The 10,679-nt window shown below is 43.2% G+C and overlaps 1 protein-coding gene across 1 annotated transcript in view; it reads left to right on the forward strand.

The window, feature by feature from the left end:
• Positions 1-10,679, forward strand: part of LOC149751102 (uncharacterized) — a 36,955-nt gene that overhangs the window by 25,151 nt on the left and 1,125 nt on the right. The window lies entirely within an intron of this gene.

Genomic DNA, 10,679 nt, shown 5'->3' on the forward strand with positions numbered 1-10,679 from the left:
CCAATTGAAATGTTTGGATATGATAAACTACAACTATTGAGTTTGATCATTTTATAAACCTTGATTTAATCTAGTTCAATAATTGATTAGATTAAATCATGTTTCTTAAGTTAGTCCATTTCAATTTGATTTCATGATTAGGTCTAACCTAGTCAACTAATCTGATTGTGCTAACCCATGCCCCAAATCCCATGTTCAAATTTAAATTTTAATTCAAATTTCAAATTTTGAATTCTAAATCTTTATTTGAAATTCAAATTTTAAAATTTAAATTCAACATTTAATTCTTAATTAAATGTATTATGATCATGGATTCAAGGTGTCAATTTATTCCAAATATAAACAATTTATATTTAAACTTTGTGGTCATAATAAATTTAAAACTGAAATTTTATAAACATCAATTATACATAATTTCACAAAAATAAACTATTTATTTTATGATACAAATTAATCTCAATTTTGTGCTAGGACAACCTTTTCACTATAAGGGGTTAACCTTATAGTAGGACAACCTTATAATTCAGCACAAGATTGATATTTTATCAATAAATCTAGATCTAATCTAAATTTAAAAATTAAATCATGCATAATTCTAGATGTTATAGGCCAATTCCATCGGCCAACCTAGCTCTGATACCAGTTGAAGGGAAAATTTTCCGAGTTGTCCGATAAAATCGAACGCCAGGCATGAAAATCAGTTTTAAAATTTTTTATTTATTTTATTTATAACAATTATAAATATTAAATTTAACTTTTATGTAAAATTATCTCAAGCCCGCAGCGGAAGTTAGTCGAGGTAATCTAGATCTGAATCCCTGAAGGTAGCTCTGCGAGGCCTGAATCTGCAAGCCCTCTACTTCGCATGCACGTCAAGCTTCGCAATAAGGTTGGATGATGTCTTTACTCGTGCAAAACAATCTTTTGCAAAAGGACCCTTGGAAGAAAGGAAATCCAGAAAAATGACCTTCTCTTTTCTGTTTCTTTCTTTCTTCTCTTTCTTTCTTTCTTCGGTTTCTTTTCTCCCGTTCTTCACAGCATGCCTGAGAACAGACGCCCGTCTCTTGATCCTGATCACAGAGGGAATGGAAGGGAGGAGAGGACACCAGACCTGGGCCGAACTCCAAACCACCAGACAGAAAGGACTCCTTCCTCTCTCTTCTTCTTCTTCACAGAATCAACCTCTCTCTGTCTGACGTTTTCTTCCCAAGAAAAATTCTCTCTCTCTCCTTTCGAGAGGAAACGGTGGCCTACATATAGGCCAATGCTGAGAGTTAAGAGGCGTAAATGGCCGAGCGTTATTGAATTCATTCATTATCGAATATGAATGAATTTGATAACGATTGTTTCAAAAACAACCGTGGAAAAAAAACAGCGATTAATACCAATTATTGTCGGATTTCAAAAATCAAACTGAACTGGAATGTTGGCGGTTCAAAACCACACATTCCGGTCCAGTCGGCCGTCTGGCCGGTGGCCGGTTGGCCGCGCAATCGCTGGTCTAAAGGGCCGCGGACGCGTGGAACAGAGCTTCTCTGTTTCATGCATCCCCGGTGTGAGTCGCGGCTCGCAGAAAAAGTGTTAATGGTCCATGAGGGGGAGTGGTCCACGGGTCCATGAGTAATATTCACGGTCAGTAGCCAATTTAAATGAGAAAAGTCAGCTTCTGATTCAAATGGGTCAGCCCATTTGATCATAAGCTAGCCTATTTGATTCTAAACTAAATTGGCAGCCCATTTGAACGAATTTTTGACCCGAAAAATTTCCACACGAGTCCGACTCATAGGAGATTCAATTGGGTCCAGTTTCGGCTCAATCCAAGTCCGACTTAGATCAGAACAAATACGAAATTAAATCTTAATTAAATCGTGATCGAGCCCAATTATACTAATTGAGACTTAATCAAACCCAATCTCAACAATTGAGTCCTGATCAAGTTCAATTACATTAATTGAAACTTGATTGACCCGGAATACAGACTTAATTAGTTGTTCATCCTTGAAATTTAGCATGTACCTCATGCTCAGTGCTAGCTGAACATAGACAGAACCAAATTCCAAATGACCCATAATTTAATTTTTAATCAAATTGGGTCAAGACCTTCCTACTTAGCTTGACTAATGTGTGTGACTCCGATGGGTTGGAACACTAAGCCGGTAGTACATAAACTACTTCATGCACTAATCGAGATGACCATCTAGCAATGATACCCGACGTCCGGATAGGTCAAATATGCAAAGCAATATTTAAGAACCTAGACGTATGGTTATTGCATAATTCATCCCTATGACCATCAATGCTCAAGATGACCTCAGAGTGGACTGCCGAACTCTGGGTCCGGTCATCCATAGTGTATGTTAAATAATCAAATCAAGTGATCTATCACTTGGTTTACCTTGGCCAAGGTTTTACTGAATTGAAATACAACGAGACATCAACTCCTATAATCTGGAGCGGTCAATCCCATCTTGACTCATACACAGACTTCGAGAGTACTTGATTGCACCCAGCATCCTTCCGATCTCTGAATTAGAAATTCAGGTCGTCCAGTGCCTAAGTACAGTGAGTTGCTTGCAAGTCACCATGACGGTCTCAAGTCTAAGGGGTACTTATGCCCATATGCTTTGCTAGCTAACTCCCGATAGTGGAGTGCTACGCAGGTGAGTCACTATTCAGTGACGATGTACTCCTACATCTCATCTGTATGCCATACAGTGTCTCCACACTTCTTGGTTTAAGAGGACAACCAACTAAATGGCACACAACGACCTATACTTGACATAGCTATCGTCCAATTGACAGCTCATCATTTGGTCGCGAACTGGTTTAAGGACTAAATGATAAAACCTTCTTTATCCACTAAATTAGTCCTAAGGACTTCATCACAATACACAGGAGTTCAATTTGAAGATGTAACACTTGTGATGAATAGAAAAATGCTAGAATAAATTTTTATTCATTTTAATAGAACATGTACATACACCAATTTCTTACAATTAAAATATTGGCTTTGGGACACAATTCCCAACATTGTCATCCCCACACCACACACTATGCGGAGGTATGCTCCCCCCGTCTGCTGAGGACAGATCTCGTCGGGAGTCTATTCCAGACCACCTTTCAAAGGAACAGAGCCAGTCTCAGGTGTAGACTAAATCGCCAGACCCAAGCGCAATCCAGGCTGGCCTCATGATCCAACTCCAGGACCCGGGCGACGTCCCCTACCCTGACCTTGGTCGTATAGGAGGTCTGTGTTGCCCAAGGAGACAACCCAAGAGGGGGAGTGAATTGGGTTTTGATTAAATATTGACCAATTAAAAATTAGGTGGGTGATTAACTAAATCTATTGCAAGTGGATTAGTTAGATCACTAGATGCAATGAGTGAAGAGAGAGAAAGAGACAAAGACCAATACAAACACAGAGAGGTTTATAGTGGTTCGGAGCCAACACTTGCTCCTACGTCCACTCCCCAAGCCGCACTTGGGAGTTCACTATAATCCCCAGGATTACAGCCGGTTGTTTTGCAAGCTCACAACCAAACTTATTGTTTTCACGAGATCACAACGAACTCGGTCGGTTTTGACAGGCTCACCGACTAGAACCAAACAATTGTTTTTTCGGGGTGACAATCAAACCCAGTTGGTTTTTTCCGGTTCACCAACCACAACCTTACACCGTTGGTTTTATCTTTGGCTCACCAACAAATCTTGCAACCCTTGATTCAATCCTCTGATTGAATCAAGTACAAAAAGCAAGAGTTTAAAGTTCACAAGTAGAGCTTCTGAAAAGCAAATATGAAACAATATAAACAATATTGAGTTAGAAGCTCTCAAACAGATTTGAGATGAGGAAGTGGGGCTTCTCGATTTCTGAGTCTCCTCTTGAATGAGTCGGAGGATGGGGAACAGTTGGTAGAGCTTTGAATGCGAAGAAAGCCTTTTTGGTTTGAGTTGAATGCACACTCCCTCCTTTTGCTTGGATTCGCTCTTGAGATGCTTTTGGTGGTTGAAAACCTTTAATACTCAAATGGAATAACTCTCTTCTTATCTACTACTGTTCACTCTAGCTATTTAAGTGATTTCCTTCGAAAAATAGCCGTTAGAGAGGAGATTAGAGCCGTTCTGACCCATCTGCATATTCTGACAATATATCCGTTGGGATCGGAGTTGACTCGCGCTTTACTGGAGACGACTCGGCCACTGTTCCAAATTTGAATTAAAGTGCATGCCTTGTTCTGGGGTCGACTCGGACTAAACTGGCGTTGACTCGCCAACAGCTGGAGATGACTCGGGCACTTAGGGGTCGGCTCGTTTTCAAGGTTCTAGAAATCCAACTTTCTGTATTTCTCTCACGAGTCGACTCAGCCAAACTAGGAGTCGACTCGGATGACTTGGGAGACGACTCTGGAACACATGGAGTCGACTCGTTCACAGGGTCTCCGAAACTGATTCTCTGCCTTTCAGACTGCTTTTCTCTGGGAGTCGACTCGCGCTTTACTGGAGATGTCTCGAAGTCTTTGCGAGTCGGCTCGCTGATAGGGTCTCAAAAACTGACGTTCTGTCTTTTTGTCTGCTTCCCTTTGGAGTCAACTCGGGACCATCTGAAGTCGACTCGCCAAGCATCGGAGTCGACTTGCAACCTTTTGGAGTCGACTCGCTAACAGGATCTAAAATCCATCGTTCTGTCTGTTCTCAGTCGGAGTCGACTCGGAGAGTCCCGGAGTCGACTCGAGCTTATGCCAGAAACTTCAAATGTCCCGGAGTCGACTCGCAAAGTTCAGGAGTCGACTCGTGATGCAGGCTTTGGTTCAAATAGAGTTCAATACTTAACCAAAATACTCTAAACCAAAGCTCAAGGCACTTAGACAGAAATTCATAAGGATTTACCTGAAACACTAGATTGAATTCATTAGAACAACATAAGATATACTCAAATACTTTGAGCTCATCAAAATCAATTAGGGAATACTCAATCACTCCGCAGTTTGCCATACCCGGACGTCCGGTCTCGCACACCTTGGCACCGGGAGGAGCTGCACCCATTCGGCCAGATGCACACGAACACCGGCCTCAATCTATCCTCATCCCACTTCCCCCTCCTGTAGTGAGTAGGTCGCTCACCCGTAGACCCTCGACCCCCTCTGGGCTGACCATGGTCGGCCACAACCTCAACTGTAGGGTGTCCATCCACGTTTCTCTTACCACGTCAATGCTCCTTCCGTCATCGATCAGCCAACTAGTGTTAGTCAGCGCTATTGGCAGATACCTCCTAATCTCACGCCACATAAAGGAGACTGACCTCCCATGCCGAATCCCCTCCACCGGCCCTACTTGACCATATTGGGCAACCATAGCTTGACTCCAGAGGCCCTAAGGCTCAAGAAGGAAACGCACCACATGTTGGGCAATGATCGCCTCACGCCTGGTCTAGGGAGACTATAGTCTAAGGCCACCTTCCCCAAGGGGCCGACAAACACTATCCCACACCACCATGTGCACCCTATGCGCCCTCCAAACGAACCCCAAAGCAAGCTCCGCAAGAGCTGCTCAATCCCGTTTAACACATTCAACAATAGCACCGTATTGGCCATAAGATACATGGGTATCGAGCTCAGTATTAACTCGACCAAAGTCAACCTATCCATCATGGAAAGCGATGATGCTTGCCAGCCCTCCAGCCTACTCTGAATCTGCTGCACCAGTCCAGCGCACTTAGAGATGCACAGCCTCCTACCAATGATGGGTATACCGAGGTAGCTCCAGACACGCTCTTGCTCTGGTATCTCTAGGATCCGCTTGACATTACGGTCAGTGCTCGAGCTAAAAGAAATGGATGACTTCTGGAGGTTAACTCTCTGACTCGAAGCAGCGCAATAATCCGCCACCACTCCTTTGAGGATCGGTGCTTTCCTCACCCACGCCCTGTCCACAAGAAGGCAATTGCCGGCAAAAAGTAAATGAGAAATGGGCCGGGCTCCCGGGCTAGGAACATAAGCTTCCATGGCTTGGGAGGCGCAAGCAGTCCGTAGTGCACGCGACAGTGCATCAAAGCACATGATGAACAAAAATGAGGATAAGGGGCATCCCTGTCGCAACCCCATAGTTGAAACTGGGCCCTCAAATGCAGGCCAACACCCAGTCAATCCAGATACTATGGAAGCCAAAACTCTTTAGTGCATGCCGGAGGAAATACCAACGAATCCTATCATAAGCCCGCTCCATGTCCAGCTTGAGAGCCATCAAACTCCGCCGCTCTAGAGCTCGTTGGAGGTCCCACATCATCTCTTGGGCTAGCATGACATTATCCGAGATACTCCTCCCCCCCACAAATGCCCCTGTTCTTGGCTGATAATAGCCGGCAACAAGGGTTTCACCCTCTCCACTAAGATTTTCGCTACAACCTTGTACAGGGTAGTACACAGGCTGATGGGCCTAAAGTCGCTGGGTTCCTTTGCATTATGGTGTTTCGGGATCAGGGTAACATAGGTAGCCTTTCAGTCCTCAGCCATTACAACCCGACTCAAGAAACATTGAACCGCTTCCACCACTGATCTCCGAATGATCCACCAATACTTCTGAAAGAATAGTGGTGGGAAGTTGTCCGATCCTAGGGCCTTATCCTCGACTAAGGACCAGACCACCTCCTACACCTTCCTCTCCGATATAGGCCTCACCAAAGTCTGTTTTCCGCATCTCCTATTCGAACGTCAGGTCTCAGGATATGCACTACCTCCGCTACGTCTCCCTCCTTCGTCCACCTGGATCGAAAAAAGTCGAATAAGACCCTACTGACAGCGGCTTCTCCCTCCACTCGCTGACCCGTCTCATCGCATAAGGATCGGATCATACTCCTCTGCCTCCTGATAACCGTTGTTCGTTGAAAAATTTGGGTGTTCCAATCCCCCTCATGGACTCACTGAATCCTTGATTTTTGCCTCCAAAACACCTCTTGTTGTCGCAGAAGTGAGTGATGTGTGGCAAGATCTCGTAAGGTAGCCATATCAGACTCTGAGAGTTCGCCCCCCTGATCTTCTCTATTCTGCATATCCACTATAGAAGCTTCCACCTTCTCCAGTCTGCGAAAGATGTTCCCCACAACCTTCCGGTTCCATCGGTATAGCCACCTCTTAGTAAGCTCCAGTTTTCTCGAGGCCTTTTGTATAGCATCGCCTCGGACCGGCAGAGCCCAGGCCGCCCTGACGATATCCTATGACTGGGGGTAAGACAACCATATCTTTTCAAAGTGAAATAAGGGATGATGACTCGAGCCCGAGGTTGTGGAGACTAGTAGCGGACGGAGGTCCGACGCAATATGGGGCAGGTGTCTCACATGGTAGGTAGGGAACCGGAGGACCCAATCCGGGGACGCCATGGTCTTGTCGATCCGTTCCCAGATCCTGGCTTTGCCTATCTGGTTATTGCACTATGTGAAACGCGGACCGGTATAGCTAAGATCCACCAACCCATTACACGACACGAAATCCCGAAATTCCCTCTTATCCATTGAATCAGTAACCTTCCTAACCCCCCCCCCTCTTTTCTCACTAGGGCTCATGATGCAATTGAAATCCCCAACTACAGCAATGGAGATACCCTAGGATACCAAGGTGGTGATCTCATCCCACAGCACATGCCGAGTCTTGTAGCCAGTGCTCGCATAAACCCCGCATAGCACCCATGGGTCCACACTGGGCTCAGAGATGACCATGATAATCTGTTGGGTGCAATTGCGGAAGACATCCACCGTTACCACCCACCGTACCTGAATGTTTTAAATCATCTATTTAGTGTTTACCATATTATTTTAATCGGGGAATCGCGCACCATTTGCATGTCAATCCGAAAGTCGGGCGGATCCACCAAATGGCAAGATAGGGTTACCGTTTTGACACTCCCAACCGTCAGATGTTCCCCGGACGTCCCCGGAATACTTCACTTGTTACCGTGTAGTGCCGATAAAAAGCAGGGGACGCAAAGTAAGCGACTCTCACCCCTCTCCCACTCTCCCGAGCCATTAGCCTCCGCGCCAGCGCACGGCGAGCCAAAACCCAAATCCAGTAAGCTAGCCCTATCTCTCTTCTTTTTTTTCCCCCTTCTTCGCACGTAGAAGGGTTCGTATATATTAGAGATGGGCACTGGGCCGGGCCGCCCACGGCCCGGCACGGCACGGCACGAAGCGGGCCGTGCCTGGCACGGCCCGCCAGCTACAGTGCCGGGCCGTGCTTGGCACGGCCCCTTTGATAGGGTCGTGCTGGGCTAGAGGTTCCTGGCAAGCGGGCCGTGCCAGGCACGGCCCGCTTCGGGCCTGGGCCGGCACGGCCCGGTCTAGGCCCGCGGGCCAAGCACGGCACGGCCCGCGGGCCAGCACGGCACGGCCCATAAGGGCCTGGGCCGGGCTGGCACGCGAGCCTGGCACGGTCCGGGCCTGGGCCCGGCTCGGCCCGATAAAATTTTTTTAATAAATTAATAAATATTGAACACTAAGAAATCTTGATTTATGAATATAAAGCCACCTTAATGGTGGGGGGTTTGGCATAGACCCCTACCAGTTTATTAATTTAAATCAAAATGGTACATGAAGGGAGGTTTGGACCTTGGTCTGACCTCTAGATTCTAGAATACAATAAGAAACTAAGAAAGGGCCGAGGTTTGGACCTTGGTCTGACCTCCAGAATACAATAAAAATGTACAATTATAAAAAATTAAGAAATCTTACTAATCATCAGTGATTCAGTGAATCAGTATTCACTCTTCAGTCTTCAGTCTTCAGTCTTCAGTCTTCAGTAGTGTTTGTATCATCATCATCAGAGGATGTTGTATTATGTCCACCTTTATCTTGAAGTCTTGCCTCAGCATCTAGCCAATCCTTGAAGCAGAGAAGCATCTCCACCGTTTCGCCCGTCATCCTACTTCTCTTTTCGTCAAGAACACGCCGACCTGCACTAAAAGCGGATTCCGATGCTACCGTGGACATTGGCACAGCTAAAATATCGCGTGCAATTGCAGACATAACAGGATATTGATTTCTAACACTCTTCCACCAAGATAATACATCTAGATTCTCTATTTGATTTTCATCATATGCAGACTGAAGATCATTTCGTAAATAAAATTCTAGTTCACTACTTAAAGATGAAGAAGATGAAGAGGAACTTGAAGCATGTGTGTGTCTTCTCTGTGCAATGAATGAAAAAATAGATGACGAACGAGAACTACTAGAAGGAGGAATAGAGGTTTGTATTTGTGTTCTAGATCCACGAATTTTTTCATCATATATAGCATAAATATCATAAAGAAGTTGTCTTACCTCATCTTTAGCAGATTCAGCATCTTGATTCATATTTTCAGCGTATGCATCAAGTAAAATTAGCACGCCATTTAATTTAACTCTAGGATCAAATACAGCAGCTAAGTTATGCATAGGACATATCCTGTCCCAATACTCATTCCATTTAGATTCCATTAGGTGAATAATAGGCATTAAAACATCATCATATCTATGTTCTGCAAATTTTTGACTAATTATATATGCTTGTTGTAAAAATGAACATGAAGTAGGGTAATAAATACCAGAAAGAACATTGGTAGCATTATAAAAACTAAGCAAAAAATCTTCCAAAATTTTTCCTTTATTCCAATCAGTTTCAGTCAATGTAAATCCTAATCCACGATCATTAATATATGCACTTAATAAATTTTTATATGGGTATGCATCATGTATCATGCTATATGTGGAGTTCCAACGAGTAATTACATCAAGTTTAAATTTTTTAAAACGTTTACCATGATTTATGCATAATTCCTTAAATTCTTGAAGTCTTGATCTAGAAGCATGAATAACTGGAATATAGGACGAATACCTTGAAGAACTAGAAGTATAAAGAATTAAGTAAGATTGAAAATGTTTTCTTTATAAATTAGAAACTGCATTTCTAATTTTTGAAATCACATCTTGAATCATGCCCATGCCAGCTTGAACAGAAAGATTTAAGATATGACATGCACATCTAATATGCAGTAAATTTCCATCTAATATGGGATGCAATGAGTCTTTTAATAATACAACAGCAGAATTATTATTAGATGCATTATCAAAAGTAATAGACATAATTTTATCATTAATATTATATGAACATGCAGTTTGATAAATTATATTTGAAATTTGTTGTCCAGAATGTGGAAAATCAAAAGCACGAAAAGCAAGAATACGTTTATTTAATTGCCAATCATTATCAATATAATGAGCAGTAATGGCAATAAAACAATTACTACCTACAGATGCTGACCAAATATCAGAAGTTAATGAAATTTTTACATTTAAAGTAGAAAGTGTTTCAATTAAATTTTGTTTCATTGCTAAAAAATTGGTCATAGCTACTCTTCTAAATGTACGCCTACTAGTTCTTTTGTAAGCAGGTTGTAGGTTTAATTGAACATATTCTTCAAAATTAAAAGATTCACATAAACTAAAAGGTAATTCATCCTTAACTATCCATTTTACAAGTGCTTTTCTTTGATTTTCATGATTATATGCAAAATTACCTACAAGTAATCCCCCTTGTATATTAAGGCTACTTTGAGTTTGAGCATGAGAATCATGCATCCTATGACTCTCTTGATGTCTTTTTAAATGCCCTGTTCCCCCACTACTACTACAACTATAAAGTTTGGCACATTTT

The sequence above is a fragment of the Phoenix dactylifera genome, chromosome 16, assembly GCF_051530095.1.
Source record: "Phoenix dactylifera cultivar Ajwa chromosome 16, Ajwa_hap1_PhDact_Kaust_v1.1, whole genome shotgun sequence".
Taxonomy (NCBI): Eukaryota; Viridiplantae; Streptophyta; class Magnoliopsida; order Arecales; family Arecaceae; genus Phoenix; species Phoenix dactylifera.